The 21,873-nt window shown below is 36.7% G+C and overlaps 1 protein-coding gene across 44 annotated transcripts in view; it reads left to right on the plus strand.

Annotated features, from left to right (window-relative positions):
• The window catches only part of NRXN1 (neurexin 1), a 1,231,187-nt gene that overhangs the window by 521,192 nt on the left and 688,122 nt on the right, over window positions 1-21,873 (plus strand). The window lies entirely within an intron of this gene.

Here is a 21,873-nt window from a genome sequence, read left to right on the forward strand (position 1 = left end):
ATTTTTTATTAGAGATATGCTGAACTGTTCAGTTTCAAAACTTGCAAACTGGAGGAAATTGAAAAGTCCTTGAAGACTAAAGCTTTTGGTGCATATCCAAATTTCACTTCAGATCATTTTTCTTGACAAAAGCCCAGGTATCAAGCCATTTTGAGGGTTCTCCTTTTGAAGTCATTTGAGTATAAGATATCCACCAGTTTATTCTATTTCTGTTGGTTGGCTGGCATTTTATACTGCTTCCTTTTATTGCCATTTTTATACACACATGTATTCTTATGTTCTTCTTGGTTTTCATTTGTTGACACTCTAGAAAAGAAGTAAAGATGAAATATTCTTTAAGGTAAACACAAATGTCCTACCAGTAGATTAAGGCCTTACAACACTGAGGGCTACATGCAAATACTAGGAAATTCTCTCAGAAGCTGTTTTTGCATATATAACCATACACATAAGCCAAGCCACTTTAGCAAGTCATCCTTTTTAAGATTTATTCATTTATTTGCAAAGCAGAATGAAAGGGGGAGGGAGGGAGGGAGGGAGGAAAGAAGGGAGGGAGGGAGAGAGGGAGGGAGAGAGAGAGAGAGAAAAAGTTCTATATACTGGCTATATACTGGCTCACTCCAAAATGACTAATAACTGGGGTAGGCCGGGTTGAAGCCAGGAGCCAGGATCTCCATCTGAGTCCCCATTCATCAGCTGCTGCTTCCTAGGCACATTAGCAGGAAGTTGGATAGGAATCACAAAGTAGTCATGTCTTGACTAGCACTATATAAGGGATAAGATGCAGTGCCTACATATAATCTTTATTCCTGAGCCAGTCATATTGTATCCCATGTAAGTCAGTGAAATGCTATTCATTAGTAGATTTTCTACTGCAGTGTGCAGAAATATTGGAAAAGTTTGTTAGGGAAGTTAATTCTTGTGCTTAATGGCCAACCATCATGTATGAGCTTGGTTGCAGGGTAGTATTTGATAAATGCATCCATAATTTCAAAGGAAGGTTTGATAGCATATACAACCACTTTTTTCTGCATAGTTTGTAAATTTTCCCAGCGTGGGGGGCAGTGTGGTGTGTATTGATTAGGAACTGGTAGATACCATGTAGTCATATTTTTTGGTTCAAATCTCCCTTCTAGTAACTAGTTCTGTGACTGTGGCTTGATAAGACTAAAAACTTAAGCTTTCTGTTATCCATGAAATGAAGATAATTCTAACATTTAACCCATAAAATTTAACCCCCCAAAAATTGAGAATATCTTGACAAAGTCTTTTGTACAGCACCTGATGTATATAAAGTATCGAATAAATGGATGCTATTAGTCTATACAAGTGAGAAATGTGAATTTTAAGGAAATCTAAATTCTCATCATATTTTTAAGTCACTCTGTATTACATCCTTTCATGACTCCATACTGCCTTATCCTTAATTTTTGCTTGTAACACTGATAAAAATATCACATTCCATTTTGAATCTCTAAAGTGCCCTTACTTCCCTTTTATTATGTAAGAACTAGCCTTGTACTAAGATGTTGTATTTCTTACAAACTAACTTAAAAGTTATCTCTGCCATACAGACCTGTGAGTGAGAGGTTTCCCATCCAGTTTCTTCTCCTGAGACCCAGGCAGAGATCCATGCACTTGATTTTAGATTCTTAACATTATTTGTATCTTTCTTGTGACATTTTAGTCAGCTGTTATAGGCCTAACACCTTCCTTCAGGCTGGGAGTGCCTCAAGGAACTGGATCCTTTTATTCAGCACATCTTCAATACCAGCCCCAGCCTCTGACGCCAAGTACACAAATTGTGAACATCTCCCCAACCATTCTCATATCTGACATAATTTGAGACATGAATATAATATACTTTAAATTCACTGGTGTAACAATACTTGTATATATTATCCAATTCTATATCAATGAAGACAAAGCTACGAATATAGTACTGCTTAGATTATCCCAACTGAACAGATGAGAAAACTGAAAAGACATTTGCCCAAATTCATATAATTAACAGCAGAGCTGGAACTAGAACTGAAATTTCTCAATACCTTGATCCTCACTCCAATATTCAATAAATTCTGTCTATTAAGAAAATGAGTAATCACTGAAGGTAAATATTGAATACAGAAAAAGAAAGGTGACTTTTTTTAACAGACATATCAGAGGTTGTCAGAGTCCATTAATGTTGTGATTTAGTGTGATGAATGAAATGAGCTTTTGCTAGTTGTGTGACTTTGGGAAAGTTACTTAAACTGAGAACTTAGATTACTATATCTAAAGATGGAGATACAAAATAACCTACATTAGAGAGTAGAGAGTTGATAGAATAATTAGTGATAATTACTGCTGTGCATACTGACTGGTACATACTGACAATAATCTGTGGTGACAATTATTGCCATTAACTCTGAGATTAGTGATATCGTGCTTCTAAGAGAAGGTCTAAATAGCTTTGTGTTTATGAGAGAGCTCACTAAGAACTATGTTTGCAAAAGCAGAAAGAGCCAGATCAGACATGAAAGACCCTTATATTTAAAAAAGAAAATAGTACAACTGTGTCTTTTCACTCAGACTGCATTGGAAAGGATTTCTGGCAGCAAAATTTGGCACAGCTCCACGGTTACTACCTGACTTGTATTGACCACATGTTTATTGCATCATAAAATTGTCTCCCTGGTTGTTCTGACACTGTGTGGGCATATGGCCTTTAGGCCTTGAGACTATGTGGTTATACTCAGGATGCAGGTTCTGGAAGGTTCCTAGTGTGTGCATCAGGCTTCTTCTGGTCTCCTCATCCCCCTGCTTTCTTAGGGTCCACCTGGAGAAACCCAGAGCTTTTCTGTTACACACAGCCATCTTTTAGGCTGCTTTAGATTGGCTCCCTGTAACCATTACCCTTGTACTCCCAGGCTCTGATATATAGATGGAGCACCTAGTCAAAATCACAGGTTTTCTGTTTCCCCAGGTGAGTGTGTTACCAGTATCAGTACTTTCTGAGTTCTGTTTTCCTATCTTGGTTTTCACTCTTCTCATGTTTCAACTCTGGTGAGAAGGGCTTTTCCTACTCCCTCATTTTCTTTTTACTTTTCCTCTAAGTTCTTTCCCCAAACATCTGAATGATTTTCTCTTTCTGTGTGGCAGAAACTTCTCTTGTTATTCAAGCTGTTTGCCATTCTGCACTCTTACTCTGGTTCCTGAGCACTTCCCACCCTATGATGAAATGTTTAGCTGCACACATTCTTTTATATGTTTACTTTTCCTCTCAGCAATTAGGGCATCTACAAATAAAACATTCTCATTTTCTTCTGTTGACTTAAAATCTTTTTTCACTTTATTTATTTGAAAGGCTAAGTAACAGACAAATGGGGAGATAGAGAGATATCTTTTATTCGCTGATTTACCCACCAAATGCCTGCAAAGGACTGGAGGCTAATCAGGCTGAAGCCAAGCGACAGGAACTCCATCCAGGTCCCCTGTGAGGGTGGCAGGACCTCAAGTACTTGGGTCATCATCTGTTGCCTCCCAGGTGCATTAGCAGTGAGCTGGATTGGAAGTGGAGGCAGCACTCAGTCCTAGGCACTACATTGTACAAGCATCCCAAGCTGCAGGTGAACTACCTGTGCCACAATGCTCACCATTTAAAAAGAAATAAAATCTTATCAGACTCAAAACTAAGCAGGACTACATTATTTCTCAAATGTGTTTAGCCACTGATTTAATGGTTAGAGAAATCAAAAGACTTAAGGATGAAAATATTACTTTGGACACTATTGCCAGGACAATTGGTAACTTTGATTACAAAGACAAAACTACAGTGGTTTAATTTGTAACGTATTTAATCCCTATTGTATCTAAGAATGTGAAGCCATTCTTTTTTGGTCTTTTTCAGACCTAGAAAAAGTAAGATAATTTTTCAAATTCCTAACTCACTGATTGCTTTTTCTTCCCTACGAAAAAAATTTTACTGATTTTTTAAAGTTTTATTCATTTTAAAGGCAGATAGAGACCCTGAGAGACAGAGAGGTAGACAGAATTCCTTTCCACTGATTCATTATCCAAATGCCTCCAACAGCCAAGGCTGGGGCGGGCAGAAGCCAGGAGTTACGAAGTCTATCTAAGTCTCCCCAGTGGGTGGTTGGGACCCAGCCACTTAGGCCACCATCTGCCGGCCCAAAGTGTGCATATTAAAGGATGCTAGAATCAGGAGTGGAGCTGGTATGTGAAGCCAGAAACTTTGGGGATTCCAGTGTTTCATGAGGCATATAAACTGCTAGGCTAAAAGCCTGCCCCAAATGTGATCTTCTGAATGGCCATTTATGTTTCCTTTTCTGAATCACCAGCTATTAAGACTGCATTTCTATTCCTTTATGAATCACTCTGGGAAACATTTTATACTGTGGTATAATTTTAGCCAATGTGCCCCTTAGAGGTTGCCTGGTGTTTACTCCATTCTTTAAGAAATAGATATTTGGGCTTACAGTTAAAGCTGTGATGAGGGAATACTTTTTTCCTTCCAATCCGGCATTAAGATTTGGGGGTTAAATGTAGTCTTAATTCTTAAAATCAATTTTTGTTTGCTAAGGGACCTGTTGTAACTTGGTACAAACAACTGTCCACTGTAACTGAAGTGACTGTGCAAGCCATTTCTCCCATCAGGAGATGTACTTCCTGCTCATGTAGGGTAACATGATAGAGTATACACCTCTTCCTACCCTAAACACAAAGATACCATGCTGAACAAAACACTTTGATATTGGAATAAGTAATATTTATAGTCCCCCACAGTACTTTGTCTTTATTTAGTAAGACTCAGGATCCTAGGAACCTTGTGAAGGTTGTTATGTTTATAACATGAGAGTACTTCTGAGTCTCCTATCTCTGGTCATACCTGTCCTTTTTTTTTTTTTTTTTTTTTTTTCCTCAAGTCTGGAAGGGTTTATTGTATTCTATCCACGTTTGTATCTACTTCCCTGTGAGACCAGGGGAACACATGTCAACACCACTGCTGAGCTTTGGGTCGCTTTCTGCAACTCAACCGTGGAGCAAAGCAAACTCACAGAGAGAGCTGTGAGAGTTCTTGAATTAAGCCATCTAGGCATGAAAATATCCCCAAATCCACAAAAAGTAAAGTTTTGCTGAATCATACATTAGCATCAAGTGAGAAGAGCAGAATAGTATTAGATTTACCACATTTATATGAAGTGAACTCTAATTGGTTTATAAATATCAATTAATAACATGTAATTAATAGCACCTTCTGCTTACTAAAGCTATGGGAACACCCATCGTTTTCTGTGGAATAAAGACCTATTTTGTTTCTCTCTCCTGGGTTGCTTCGCCATTGACTCTTCCCCACAATAATCTGCTTCAAGCCCATGTTCTATCCCTTCTTCCTTTATGGGAATAACAGTATCCCAAGAGTCGAGCTTGCTTCCTTTATCTTGCTCCTACATTGTCTCTGCTTTGATACTGAGTTATTATAGGCCCCTTAAACCATCAATAGTAAATATTCTGTGGGATAATTAGGAGCAGCAAGTCATTCTCTCTCTCTCTCTCTCTCTCTCTCTCTCTCTCTCAATAAACCAGATAATCAGAAATCCACAGGTATATGAGCACCTTGATTTGGTAACAGTGGTTGCTTGAGAGGTTCCATGTTTATGATCCTTCACAGTGCTCCAATTTCATCGTATAATTATAGTGATATTTTGAATGAAGAGATAAAATTAAAAGTTAGAGTTAAAATAAAAATAGATTATGAAAGTAACTTTAGCATAGTCTGATTGCAGACTGGATACTATTGGCTTTTCAGTGCCTATAACCTAATGAGTCAATTTTATTTATTCAAGAATTTGTAAAAATATATTGTAAATGGTTAGTTTAGTTTTTACATGTGACTTATAGACTGCTTGATGAATGTTGGAGATTCATTGCTGTTCTTGTTAAGATTGGCTCCCAGGATGTTTTCTATAGCAAGTGATTAGTTATAGTCTCTCTATCTTTCCTTGGCTCTCTAGATACAGATGGATGGATAGGTAGATAGATGGATGCATTTAAGCTTTGGGATTTTGATCTGTTCCTGTAAAAGGCCTTGCTAAGATCTCTATTCTTGGGGTTATTATTATGAAAAGTTAACAGCATGGTGGGGTTTAGTGGGGTGGGTATTAAGGTAGGAATAAGGCTAGGTCATTTATTCTTTCAGGGATTTGATTTGCTTCAGTGGTACGATTAAAAACAAGGGTCCTAGATCAGACTATCTGAGTGTAAAACTGTTCCAGTGTGGGCCCAGTTTCCACACTGGTGAAATGGAGGCTGCAGTTTTATCAATCACTATGCTGCACAACCTCAAAGGCACTGTATTCCAGTAATTATGCCACCTGGATTTCTGCAGCATTGGAGTTGTTCTTATGTCTCAGGAAGCTGTCATGAAGATTAAGATAGTAAAGTGCTTAAAATATTCTGTATTTGCCATTATTATCCTTGGTAGATAAGTGGCTTTATTAATCACGATTACACCTTAAAAATTAATAGTGCATTCTCGTTCTAATTTTAACGATAAATCTAATGATGACACCCCTAAAACTATTTTCAGTTATTTGAATTTATTTTAATAGGTACATTTTCAACAAATTAAAATGAGTTCCTTAATTCTAAAAAATGACTGCATTCAAATTAAGGAAGGAAGAGAGTGGGATGGAACCTAAGGGGAATTTTTAAACCAGTAGTGTTAAGAGAACTACAACTTGTTGGATGAAACACTTAGAGGAGAAAGGGAAAAGGAATAAGCTCCCTTTATTTATACACACTTAATGAATGATGGTGTGGCTGAGGAAATGTGCCCAGGATCAGTTCTGGCTATGAAAACAAGACTTTTTCTTCCCTGGCTGATTGGGAACATGCACAAAAACTGCATCCATGAGTTTGGAATCAGACAAAAATACTGAGATTCCTACTTAGTTATCTATTAATTGTATAATTTGAATGAGATGTTTAAATTCTCTGAGCCTTATTAAGGGGATAGTTTCATAAAACTGTTTTAAAAAACAAGAGTGTTTATAATGTGGCTTAGCAAGCACTGGGCAAGTAGAAGCTGCTTGAGATTTGGATTTTGGTGCTATAATGATTCACATTGATGTTATTCAAGGCAGCATACCAGCTAATCAAGGACAGTTAGGGCCAAGGTGATTGTAGATAGCCAATCCCAGTGAATTTTCTGCTGGAGAGGCGAGGGAGTAAGGGATTGTTCAACACAGAGCCAGAATAGAAGGCAGCTATGTGGTTAGGCCTGAAGTGGAAACATGTGACCATTTAAACACCTGACAGGTGGCCAATCTACCCTTGGATCAGCATCTCTGTGTTGATGTTCCCTGTCCTCTTCATTTCTGAATAAAGCAAGAAACGGCAGCAATAAGAGGAAACCCAGTGCCAGCTAGGTCACTGGTTACTCAAGAATGCAGAGAGCATTTGGTAAGTCAGTTAGGAAAGGAACTACATCTAGGAGAAGAGAAACAGCTAACTCAGGAAACTGCTTTTTTAGAGAGGGAGCTATTTGCAGCATGGGTTCGTCAAGTGCAGACTTTTGAAAGGAGCAACTGAAGACATTTGTACCAGGGAGGAGATGACTACAAACGGCCTCTATTCCACACGGACTCCAGAGATTCCTACAGTAATGAGGAGTAGGCTGATGCTATTCATCTTATATTGCTGACAGATAACTCATCAGTATTTTCTCACACTAGTGTTTAATTTTAAAATGTCTTCCCCAATTCCTTCCTCATTGCATAGAATGGGTGAGTAAAACAAAATAATCTTTTAGTGGATTTATGGCTTCACAGTCCCAAGATAACATATGAGGACAATTTCCTATTCCTAGTCCTTGAAGAAAATACACCTGAGTAAATAATTCTTCCACAGTGTCTCATCATCTAGCCAGATCAATGTCTTGGTATGTAGCTGTCTAGGCGTTTGGTCTAGGATGCTCAGGAATGGCCAAGGCCGCTTAATAAATACACAATTACTGATTATTTCTTAAATGAAAAAACAGATTATACCTTTCAGTAACTTATCAACATTTATCTCTAAAAGGAAGAAATTGAAAAATCACTTAATGCTCTGAGAAATGCACTTAATGTTTTTCTTAGTAGCTAGTTGGATTTTGTAAACAGTCGAGAGCTGTCTGCATGCTGTCACAGGGAGATCCCCATACCTGTTTCTAAAGTTGTGTGATATTCCCACCAACGCCCCTGTTCTTGGGGTACCTGAGAAACCCGGAAATAGCATTCAGTTCATCATGGACCCCCAAATCAGCTTTCCTTGGACTGTGTGAGAATTTGGTCTCAGTATTTTTTATTTTAGTGAATTTTCCTTGGCAGAAGCCATGCTCCTGCCTGGGAGATGATTGAGCTTCCATGGAGCCAATATGTTTCTCAGTTCTCCAATTTAAATGCTGCCAAGAATTTCCTAACATGTGCCATGAGAAATTCAGCTACACATAAAACCTCATTCATGAAATAAACAGTTAACTAAGCAACCCCCTGGCAAAAGGCACAACCCAAATGACATCCGAAGCATGTGAGACCTTCCAAAGGAAGTAATTAAAGAATACACTGAAAACAAATACCCCAATGCTTCCCAGTCATAACTGAAAGGTAGCAGTTTCCAACCTGGGCCCTCCATACGTTTTAGAGTCCTTAAAATGCGAAACAAACAATTACATATTCTCAGTGTTCTAACAAACTCCAGATGCCAGTCTTCATACACGCTAAAATACAAAAACTTTTGCAACAGGCTGTGATTTTCGCAACAGGCTGTGATTCCATCAACTTGCTGTAATGACAGCGCCTACCACATTTTGTCATTTAGATGCTTTTGATAAATTTTCAATAATCAAACCAAGTATTCCTGAATAAATACTATTTGCTTAGTGATGAAGTCTTTCAGAATATAGGGTTCATGAGACATAAGATATAACGCCACAAAATTTGAGAAGTATTCTTGTAAGCATTAAGATTTCAGGATGATTAATTACTTCACAAGATTATTCTTTGCTTTCCAGAAACATAGTCTCTTATTTTTTTAAGTAACAAGCACTGTATTCTCATACATTTAAGATACTAACATTTGACGTCCTACCCATTTAAGATCACAGTGTAAAAATAACTACTTTTTAATTAGTGCTCAAGACCAAGAACCCAGACCTGTATGTATTTAAATAGAGCTACAAAATAAAATATAATAACCTCATTCCATAAAGAGGGAAAGTATTGGAGCTGGTGTTGTGGTGTGGTGGATTAAGCCACCACTTGCAATACCAGCAGATGGATCAAGTACTTGAGCCCTTGTCACTCATGTGGGAGACACAGATGAAACTTGGTTCCTGACTTTGGCTTGGCCTAGCCCAGGCCTTGCAGTCATTTTAGGGGTGAAAGAGTGGATAGACAAACTCTCTCTCTCTCTCACTCTCTCTCTATATATCTATCTCTTTCTGTGACTCTGGGACTCTGTGTGTGTGTGTGTGTATCTTAAATGCATTGCTTTTATCAGATAATGTTAAAATCACAAAACATATTTACATATCATTTCTCATGAACAAATCTGCTTCGCAAAACCTTTTCATTGCAGTTACCAAAAAGCACTGGCTGTCTTAATGTCATCTTTCTCTTTTCCTTTGTGGACTCTCAGGTGGAGATGTAGTTAGAAGTAAAGGCAGGAAATCAGGGAATGGAAGGGAACCCATACAACTTGGATAATTCACAGCTGGAAAACTAGCTGTTGAAACCTCAGGTTGGAGAGGATTAATAGAGTCCTACAGTTTCATTTCTAATAGCTATCATAAAAATAGTCCTATAGAAAGAAAATCAACTAATTTAAGCGAGGATAATCCAGGCTTTGGAGTCAGGCATCCTGATTTTGGCTTCTCTACTACTTAATAATTTTACTCTTAACCAGCTGTGTGACCTCATCTCTTGAAGAACTGCCACTGAAGTGGAGTCATTCACCCGATGCACTAAGTACATACCTCCAGTGTTCTGCCCTGGTGGTGTCTTGACTGCTGGTATCCTACATGAGCAACTTCTGGAAAAGAATTGTGCTTACAACAAAATTTTTAAAACTTATTTTATTTCTCTCTATATTTGTATATTGTCCTCTAATAGATAAGTAAAACATTTTCTGGCATGAAGCCTGATTATCTAATATAATTAAAATAATATATATTATTAAAATAAAAGTCCTTGATGGATTATAATTCTATAAATAATTATAATAGTAATATAATTCCAAACAACATATTCTTTTTGCTATTCAAAAAGAATGAATTTGAATGTATAACTTGCTATATTTTGCTTGATTAGAGAAAATTAAATAGAAAACAAGAGCATCTATATGTTACAATGTAAGTGTTATAATAAAAATAAACAGATTGGTTGGAATGGGTTCACTGTTATATTAAAACATGTTTTAAAGCTATGATATTTAAGCAAACTGGAACTGGGTCAATAAAAAATAAATAGACCATTAAAACAAAATATAGTGCTCAGTAATAGAATCTTGAATAGAATTTAATATGTGGTGGACCTTACAAATCTGAAAAAATAATTAGTACTGGCTTAAATAAGTAATTATTTGGAGGCTAATTTGAATTTTTACCTCAAAGTGAAGACAAAATATTTTCCAGTAGATTAAAATATGCATGTATATGCACACACAAATACATATGATCAAGTAATAGTTTATATAAAATATAATAGGGTTATCAAATATCATTTGGGGGAAGATTTTCTAAGCTTAAATCTGATGGATCTGATCAAAAAGCGGGAATGGGCTAAAATGTTAGAACTTTTGTATAACCAAAAAACTAGCATTATGTCATTGTAGATCAACAAGAAAAGGTCATACTGTATTTCGACCGGTATTTTTATAATTATATAATTGAGTATAAACACACTGAATACATATACACATACTGAATGATAGGTTTATGCTTATAGCCATCTTTTTAGAAAACTGCAAAAAGGGGTAAAGGAAGAAATTTCACTGAGATTCAGAAATTGAGGGTGTAAAAGAATATGCATTTGTTAATCTTGCTGTGACATCTGGTGTTACTATTTTGTTATTTTCAGTTCAAAGATACCACTCTTGGTTCTTGGTGAGATAGATTCCATTAAAAAAAGATAGTGGCTACTTTTCCCTAATTAAAATTGGCTAGAGATTGAAAGATTTTGAAGGAATGGACCATGGGTAGTGGACTCATTGTTAGTTACAAAAACTACTTGTTTAATTTTGATTTACATTTAGTAGTCATATGTAGCAAGATTTTGTTATGTGAGATAGTCCAGTTTTAAGCACCAATAATCAGCATTATAATTAGGAAAACCAAGCTGCTAAATGATAAGTAATGACCAGTCCCATGACTATAAGCTGAAGGATGTAGTCTGACCAAGACAGACATAGCACAGGAGTGGATCTTTTAAACATTCCCTGGATTGTGCTGCTTCCAGGGAAAGCAGCTGTTTCCAGGTGGAAACTGAAAGACAGTAAGAGAACAAGAAAGCTGGAGATGGAATTCCACAATGACACCTCCAAAATCTGGATGTGAGAATAAACAAGTATGCCCCAGTATTATTGATGTCCTACTCTATGGACATCCAAGCAAAGTCCTGTCCATTGCTGAAGTCAGGCTGTGAATGCTGTGCCCATTGATCAGAGTCTCAGTCTCAGCTGCTTGTAACCTATGAACCAAGAACATGGACATCTTCACCGCTTTCTCATGTGGAGCTAGAATACCAGGAGACAGAGGACCAGTGAACCCAGTGCTGCATATGCCTCAGGATGCTGCCAGGCACAGTGTCCAAACTCTAGCAGGGGCTTGAATTGCAGAAGTTTTGGGGAACAGGCTAACCACAGTGAGAGAGCATATAATTTGCCTTCCAGCATTTGAACACTGGGCACACTCTGTCATCTGTATGGTCATGGGCCTGAAACAGGTGTTTGATGAAAATTATTATGAATAATTTTACCCTTCAAGAAATGAAATCATATGTTAGTGTTTGGCTTTGTATGACCTAAGAGTTTAAAAATATTTTAAATAAATACATAGTGATTTATATATTTTTAAAAAATTAGATAAAGCAGACATGCACTGCCCCTATTAGTAGCATCTGCTGGCTTAGAATAAGCTTTAAACCCTAATGTATAATTTGTTACATTTTGCAAACTCATGAAAAACTAATGCTGAAAATGTCTTCAGCACTTACTTGCAAACTTGAAGTTTATTGTTTCTAGTTAGCTTTTTCAAATGTCTTCCCAAATGCCCTGGGGGGTGAGAGAGGAATTACTGTAAGATTTTTCTGTCCAGGATTTTTATTTTTGGATTTGATCATCAGTTTATTGTGTAGCTAACACAGTTTTGAAGTTGTAATAGTCTTTAAGTCAGCTGCAGTTTCCTTTTTCCATACTGCTGTGGAAAAGAGGGAAGCTTTTCATTTGCAAATGGTTAAGGGCCTCACCTTGAGCCTATGGCAAAGCATATTTTTTTAAACAAAGCTGAAAGAATATGAACAGTGAAATCCCATCTGCTTTTTCAGAGATTGATAAACACTAGGCCAAGCAGCCCCCTTGCTTTGAATTTGTCTCCTCAAATGAAAACAAAGTGAGCAATCAAGTTTGCAAACTACATTTAAAAAATTCACATCTCAAACTTCCTATCAATCTTTCATGGTCTTGCATTTGTGGTTTATTTTTCCTTTTTTTTTTTTTCTAAAAAGTTACTGAATCATTAATGTGAGAAAAATAGACATTACTATTTAATGGAACTCAAGTTCTTTTGCTACATACTCATATGCCTCTGAAAGCTCCATTAAGTACAGCCATTATCTCTGGGACAACTCTGTCCTTTAACTTCCATGGCTACCTTTTATTGATGCCATCCAATGTTGTCTAAGTGATGTTAGCACTTAACTTGCAAAATAACAAGTAACAAGTGGGTGGTGGGATGAGAGAAGGACAAGCTAAGGGCTTTTTTCCCCTTTTCCTTCTTTTAATGAATAAGATGCATTTGGTTGTGTTTAATTGGGACAAAGTAAAAGTATTTCTTTGCATATCATAAACAAAATATTGTTATCCTCCCTCCCCCCAAATTTTAACTAATTTTTTGGTTTCAAATCATCACATCCATATATCACATCTTATAACAATTTTATTGTAGTCCGCTTTACATTCTCTGACTAGTTTTATTGTTTTGAATTAGAGAAAATAATATACTTAGGTGAAAATTTTATCTGCACATATAACCTCTGCATATGATTAATTTAGGAAAAATAGCATTATTCTTACCCACCCTCACATCTCTTATCTTTTTTTTTTAAGATTTATTGATATACTTGAAAGTCAGAGTTACACAAACAGAGAAGGAGAGGCAGAGAGAGAGAGAGGTCTTCCACCCGCTAGTTCACTCCTCAGTTGGCCACTATGGCTGAAGCCAGGAGCTTCCTCCAGGTCTGCCCATGCTGGTGCAGGGGCCCAAGGACTTGGGCCATCTTTCACTGTTTTCCAAGGCCATATCAGAGAGCTGGATTGCAAGTGGAGCAGCCAGGACTTGAACTGGCACCCATGTGGGATGCCAGCACTGCAGGCAGTGGCTTTACCCACTGCGCCATAGCACCTGCCCCCACATCTCTTATATTTAAAAATTTCTTATATACTCTCCTAAACATTAAATTCCTCAATGCTAAGTATCCTTTACAGATGTATTGGGCTACTTTCTACAGGTGTTGTCCATTTTCTACACTTTTCCTCCCTGTACGCCACCTGTTCCCCATCTGCTCCACCGAGGTGTGTACTACTCTCGATGCACACCTCTCTGTCATGAACAAATCAGATTACAATTGAAAATTGCCTGCGGTGTGATACTCTCAGTACTTCTGGTCCCTTATTCAGTTAACTTCAGCAAAACTTTCTGTGTTTTTATTAGAAGCAGGTTCTGTGCTAAACCCCACACATAAGTAAGTGGCATAAGAAACTTGATCTTGACAGTAAGTGCAATGATTCAAAAGAAAAGTGCCGACCTTCCTGTCCTCTGCTCTTAGAATTGTGTTTTCATTGTGGTAGGATCTTGGAGGTAAATGTTTACTTTGCTACTTTTCATTCAGCCATAAAAGATCAGATTTATACTTTTGCTACAGCTCTTCTTTAGGAGTATGCCAACCTTCTGGGTACTACAATTTGCTCTTATGATAAGACATTCTCTTTATCAAATATGTCATCTGTGAGTTTTAGCCAAGGAATCTAATTTTTGAAAATATCACATATTTTAGTACATGTATATTTATATTTTGTCATATATGTTGGATATAGATATATTATCTATTTATTAAAGATATATCAGGCCAGCGCCACGGCTTACTAGGTTAATCCTCCACCTGCGGTGCTGGCACCCGGGGTTCTAATCCCGGTTAGGGCACCAGATTCTGTCCTGGTTGCTCCTCTTCCAGTCTAGCTCTCTGCTGTGGCCTGGGAAGGCAGTGGAGGATGGCCTACGTGCTTGGGCCCTGCACCTGCATGGGAGACCAGGAGAAGCACCTGGCTCCTGCCTTCGGATCAGCACAGTGCACTGGCCACAGCGTGCCGGCCGTGGCGGCCACTGGGGGGTGAACCAATGGAAAAAGGAAGTCCTTTCTCTCTGTCTCTCTCTCTCTCACTGTCTAACTCTGCCTGTCAAGAAAAAGATATATCATATATTCTAATATATAAACATACCATTTATGGACATCAGTGTCACACAAGTTTCATATCACACATACAACATGTGCCTACAAAATGTATTTAACACACATGAATTATCCATGTTCACCTGAGCCATGTGCATGTCTGTGCACAGATATCATTTACATAGTACCAACACAGGTAACGTATTTCAGAGAAATTCATTTATTTATTAGTAAATTTATTTGAAAAAAAGCAACAGAGAGAGAACTTCCATCCTTTGGTTCACGTCCCAGTTACCCACAACAGCCATGAGTAGGCCAGGCAGAAATCAGGAGCCAGGAACTCCCATGTGAGTTGCATCACCTCCTGCTTCCCTGAGTGTGCATTAATAGGAAGCTGGAATTGGAAAGGAAATGTGGACTTGAACATAGGCACTCCAGTATGGATGCAGGAGTCCCAGGTGGAACCCTAACAGCAGCTCCAATTACCTGCCCCATTAAGAGAAACTAAACTGATTCATTCTCAGTGGGCCATATTTTATTGGATTGAGCACATACACGGGGAAGTGACTAAAATTGTTTTTTCTTAAGTACCTTACCTTCGGATGTGTCTAACAAGTGCTTATTTGATTGAATTGAAAGTGTCTGGATTGGAAAAGAATGTCAAGATAATAGGTTAATAATGTTGGAGATAAAAATTGTAATATATCTTATTTTATTTTCCGAGCTTCTCCTTACTTAGGTTCTGGTGAAACAGTGCAATCTCCCTCTACTTCTTTGGAGTGGCCCTTGTACTTTCTACTTACTGACTAGCTTTTGGTTTATTTTGCAACAAGAGTGCTACTCTAAGAAGCTGATGCATAGAAACATCACAGAAAGGAGCCAATCATAATTCAGTCATTTGAAATTCAAGAAATCACTTAATAGGGTGAAATCATCAATTATATTTAACATAAACAGCTAAGAACATGAAAAATGAAAGCAAAAGGAACAGTCCTCATAGATAATTCTTAAAACCCATGGACTTTTAAGAAGTATCTGTTGTTTCCTCCTACATGACACACTTGTATAAACTGCAAATTCATCCTGGAAATAGAGAAACAGCTCTTCTGCTTAAATAAGACTTGTAGATACATTTTAATAGATAGGCACAAGGTAAATTCCTTGCTCAGTTGTGCTATTTTACTCACTTAGGGGTATTTTAATAAGGACATTTGAGAGGGAAAATACTGATTTTTAGAATAACACATACTCCTCATAGCAAGGTAGTCCTTAATAACTGTAAAATAGCTATTTACCTGTGAGTCAACCTAGCAACTGCTACCAAAACTTAAATGAAATTTCCTGTTGGAACAAAGACAGAGTCTGATGTTAACATCATTAGATATTTAAACAGTATTAAGCATACTCATGATGAAAGATACCCAATAGCTCTCTGCCTACATGTATTTACTGATTAAATAGAATGGCGTTACCTGTTCCCTAGGATTTTTATGAGAAGTAAACACATTAATCTATATAAAACCCTTGTAACAGGGCCTGGTAGAAGTGATAAATCTTAACTGATTCTCATGGTACTGGTGCCTATTGTTACTGTTGTTAGATGCCGTAGAAATGCTTTCATGGGTTAAAGGTCAACACTCAGAAATCTAGCCTGGTGTGCGTATTTTCCCGCTAAGGCACTCTGTAGAAAAAGCATTCAGTGTAGTTTAGTCTACAGTGTAGGCATCAGGACGACATAGGAAGCTGCAGTCGGCTGACTCCCTTTGATTCTGCTGGTCTCAGCACTGCATTTAATTCCTTTAACATTGACCAGTCAACTACTGTGTGCCTTGTTAACCATTACCCTTGTTGACAATTAGATTGTGAAATTCCACTAATTCAATGTAGAAACAAAGACATTAGTATTTAATAATATTAAGCAACAAATATTTACTTGAGTCCTTAATCTGTACAGGCCATGTGTTTAGCACTTTAACTGAAGTATAATTTACTGTTTACAATAACCTGAATTTGGTAGATGTTGATTCCTTCTTTTGTTTACAAAACATTTGGACTTGGGAAGGTTGAAGAATTTGTGCAGTTCACAGGTTTGGAAGTGGGTAGGTTGAAATTACCTCTTAAATCTGACTGGAGAACCAGATTCTTGGGCCTCGTTTGTTTTCATCCCCAATTACGGAAGAGAAAACCAAGACAGATTACAATATGCCACCATGTTTTCTGAAGAAAGGTCAAGACAAAGTCAAAATCTCTACTGCACAGCTCTTGGATGCCAGCTTCAGTGCTCGCTTTACCACACTGCATACTCTCATGGTGTAAAAAGCCTTGGTCAATGCATGTTAATTAATTCAAAATATTCACTAAAATTTCTAATCTGAAACATATATTTGTATTTAAAAAGTCATTATCTGAGTGTGAAATGTTTTCCCACTGAAATATGTATTTCACAGACTCCCAGTCTGTGGAAAGAGCTTTATCTATCAGGCGCCACTGTTTCAATACCATCTGTACGAATCTTGGACAGATGTTATTGTTGGGGCGTGTTCATCTTCCTAAAATGCAGTGAGCATTCTCTTTTCTAATGGGTTACATTTTGATAGATCTCAAAATACAGAATAATATCTTTACATCAAAAACCACAGATGGAAAATCCAGAAAAGGAGTGGGAACATTAGACCATCTTTTATATTTGCTCAAAATCACATAGATTGGGGGGGTGCAGGGTAAGAATGTAAACACAAGAATTTATATGTATAACATGCCTTTCCTTTTTAGATGTCAATTTCTAGAAATTAGGAGACTGAGATATACAGTATTTAGATAATTTAGATAATAGCTTTGAGATTAAACCAAATTTATATATAGACTAGCAAACTCTTATCCATTAACCTACTTATTCCCTTGCATCATTTTACATTTTCAGGATTATTAACAAGATTAAATATAGGTGCCGGCATTGTGGTGTAGTGGTTAAACTGCTGCTTGTGATGCTGGCACCCTGTGTTGGAGTGTTGGTCAGGTCCCAGCTACTTTGCTTACAAGTCAGAATCCTGCTAATGCATGATGATTTGGGTAGTTGGGTCCCTTACCCTCATGTAGGAAACCTGAATGAAGTCTCCTGGCTTTGGCCTGGCCTAGCCCTGGCTGTTGTGGGCATTTGGGAAGTGAACTAGCAGATGGAAGGTGGTGCTCCCACTCTCTCTTTCTCTCTGTCCAGCCTCCGATTTCTGCAACTCTGCCTTTCAAATAATAAATAGTTTTCAAAATATAAAATGTAACACTCAGGATTTCCTATCTAAAATGTCAAGCCTTGGAATATGTAAACACAACTATGTCACTCCCTATTCCTGCATATTCAAGTTGGGGGGACATTTTTGTAAGATAGATGTATGTATTTATTTATTTATTTAAAGCCAGAATTAACAGAGAGAAAGACAGACAGATTGGTTTTAAAAAAATTATTTGAAGGACGGACTTTTAAATTTTTTTAAAGGTTTATTTGTTTGAAAGGTAATTACAGAGAGCAAATGGGAGAGAGAGCTTCTGTTGGTAGATTCATTCCCCCAGATGACTGCAACAGCTGGGGCTGGGCCAAGCTGAGCCAAAGCAAGGAGACAAGAACTTCCTCCAGGTCTCCCAAGTGGGTGCAGGGGCCCCAGCACGTGGGCCATCTTCCACTGTGTTCCCAGGCACGTTAGCAGGGAGCTGGATCAGAACCCATGCACATATGGGATGCCAGCGTCACAGGTTGTGGGTTAACCTGCTACGCCACAATGCTGGCCTAGGAGGGACATTTTTATATCCTAGTAAATGATGGAGAAAAAAGAAAAGACCATTATAAAAGTTTGTTGGAAATACATAGCAGCTAAACAAAAACAAAAAAGAATAAAATCAAATAAACCAAAAAACCACATTTTATGCTTATATCTCTTTGATACTTATGATAAACATCCACCAAGCATAGAGGTGAGAATCAATATCCTCAACAAATTCTTGACGCTGAAAAGATCCATATGAGTATGCCATAATACTGCCAGTTGTTAGGGTGATGGAGTATATATAGATTCTTTTCAAATGTGAAACATATAAATTACACCTTCAATAGAAATAAGAAAAAGATGCATAAATAATTGTAAAATAACCCTATAATTGAGTGACACTTTATTTCACAAAGAGGCAAAAGTAGCTTACATGTTAATTTTTTTTTTTTTTTTTGAAAATGTAGACTACTTTCTAGCTACTCATTATTCTAATTGAACTAGATTCAGGTCATTTTCAGAGTAAGTCTAACTTTAGAAAAACAGAGTAATTATGAAATCTGGGTCAGATGAATTTGTAGTGTAAATCTGAGAGCTAGAAGCCTACATCTCCAAAATTGCTTTTCAGTTTTCTAGAATAGCCTTTGAACAAATTCAAAATGGAAAGAAACAGAATACACACTGTGCTTCTCTTCAAGACAGTTCTTCTAGGAAAATGATCATATCTCTGTGGAGCTCTGACTCAGGCATTCTTCATTCTAAAAGTCATTTACACATTAAAATAAGAGTTTGAAGATGAAGTCTCCCAAGGTTCAGGCCAGCTTGCCATTTGTTTACTGAATATACACAGGAGTGTACACACTTTGCTAGAAAAACAGACCCAAATTAGTAGTCAAATTATGAGATTGGTTCACAATTCCAAATGTGGTAACTTTTCAACCATATGTATAAACAATATTATGAATAAAAGCTGTAATATAGAAAATAGGTTTAAAAAAGTGAAAGAAGAATTTCATTCAACTCTTGAGAATTTCTTGAGTTTCCCTGTGCCAGGCACTGCTCTTGGTGCTGGGCTACAGTGAACAGGGTTTCTACTTGCATAAGATTAGAATCTGATACAGATTGATTTCCTAGGTTGTGTGTAGGGGCAAGGAGAGCAGAAGGGAGGAGAGTACATAACTAACCCTAAGCAATATGACCAAGGGATTATTCTCAATTTTTTCTACATGTTCTGGAATCACCAATTCTCTCAAAGTTTATATATTTCTCACTGAAATAATTACACTAACTCCACATTCCTCAACTTTGTAGAATTACTAGATAATACATTCATTTATTCATATCATCCAATTCTATCAAACATAGTTTGATTACACAAATGACTTGTTAACATTGATCAACAGAAACATCTGTATCATTTGGTCAGAAATAGTCATTCCTGATAAATGCCTATGTCCAATGAATCTCTAAATATGTAATATATAAATCACCAAGAAAAATGAAAAAAATTATAGTGTTGGTAGCATGAAAGAAATGGTGAGAAATTATAAAACTTGTAAAATCATCCATGAAAAGCATTTTCTCCACTTCTAAAATCTCCAAAGAAAGGCAATCCTAAATCAATTTTCTGAAGGCTTAATAGTGCTTTCTCTTTTCAGGAAAGTATTCTTAAGAATTAATGTAATTCCTTTTTGTTATTGCTTAAGTTCATTTTCTCTTCTTTTGTTGTCAAGAGATGCTTGTTAAACCATTGTACATATTTGTTCAAAGAATAAAGGATATTCTGTTCTTTATAATAATCCTTCTTCAAGATACAGATAAACTGAAACCCCAGACCCAGCATTGGGAAAATGCAACTTATTTAGTTGGTGCAAATCAAGGATGAAAACCAATTATGTGTGTGGTTTTAATTTCTAGATGTTTTCATATAATGAATTAATTTAGAACTAAACTATCTCTGTCTATTAGATGGTGATAAAGAGACGATGGTATTTATTTCCATGTAGTTTGATGTAATTGACATTAAAATAATGTGCTTAGTATTGGGTTGATTTTCTTCATGTAAATTTTCTGACTTAGACATCATTTCTTATTTAATTATTACAACCAGCATGTGAAGTATTTTCTCACTGCAGAGTAGAAAGATAAGACTTAGAGAAACACACAGTTAAGTAATGCTGCAACTTGGGTCTGAACTTGGGGACTCTAGTACCAGAACTTGGACTCTTCATCACTGGGAAAAATGAAGCACCCATTAGCAAATCACATCAGGAAGCTCATCAGCCACAGTGGTGTTACAGTCGGCATGGGTTTGGAAAGAATATTGCTCTGTTGATGTAGTTGACATCATAGCACTAATCAATCATATATAGATTGTCTTATATTTTGTATTATGTAAATACATTTTTATATGTGAATAAATGAATTTAGAACATGTCAGTGTTGGCTGCTGTGCAGTTTTGAGTCTCTTCTCAAGAATTTATAGTTGTATTGACATAGATAACTAACTCACCATTAAGTCAGTATAACTTGTGTATTTCAGAAATGTGAACATTCATTGTATTCATTTTGTATACAGTTAAAAAGTTGGAAAAGATATTTTATATTTATTCTTATATCAAAATACCTATGAATTTATTAACGTGAAGCTGTGGCAGACGCATAATGTTTTGAGCTCTGCTAGTGAATTTTCCCTATGTGTTATCTGGAGTCAAGCCATGAGAATTGCCCAGTTACTTTAGAGGAAGCGACTTGGAAGATGAAAGCGCAGGACAACCTTTACTTGGCCTTGTATAAATTAACATTTAAATGGAACACCAGTGGTACACATTGATTTAGAGTGAACATGCATTCTACACTTGGGAGTTCTACATTACTTAAGCAAATTCAACCAGTCACTAATGTAGGGCAGGGAAAGACAGAGCTTCTGCACAATATATGAGGGGTCTTCAAAAAGTTCATGAAAAATATTTATGAAAACATAGATTTCAAAAATTTTTTGCATAAGATAAACTTTAATTGCATTTTCCACGAACTTTTGAAGTATCCTATAGTTAATTTTTGCGTAAATTTTGGATTGTTTTATATCTCAACTTGTTTCAATTACTTTACAAATCAAATATGCACAGTAGATATATAGACTATAGAAGAGTTCCTATATTTTAAGGCACTGTTATATAAAAATATTAAATTCAAGTCTTTACATGCTAGTTTAGACACAATAATGAAAGCTTTATAAAGATTTATTTAATTTATTTGAGTTATTTATAGGCAGTTTGTCCACATTTGAATAGAATTGGTATGGTTACTGTTTGATGACATGAAACTTAAATTTTGTACTCCTGAGAAAATGCTGTCTTTATCCTGACAAATTAGCTAAGTACTTTTCATGATCTATTTGGAATTTGCATGAGCTG

The sequence above is a fragment of the Oryctolagus cuniculus genome, chromosome 2, assembly GCF_964237555.1.
Source record: "Oryctolagus cuniculus chromosome 2, mOryCun1.1, whole genome shotgun sequence".
In the NCBI taxonomy this organism is placed as follows: domain Eukaryota; kingdom Metazoa; phylum Chordata; class Mammalia; order Lagomorpha; family Leporidae; genus Oryctolagus; species Oryctolagus cuniculus.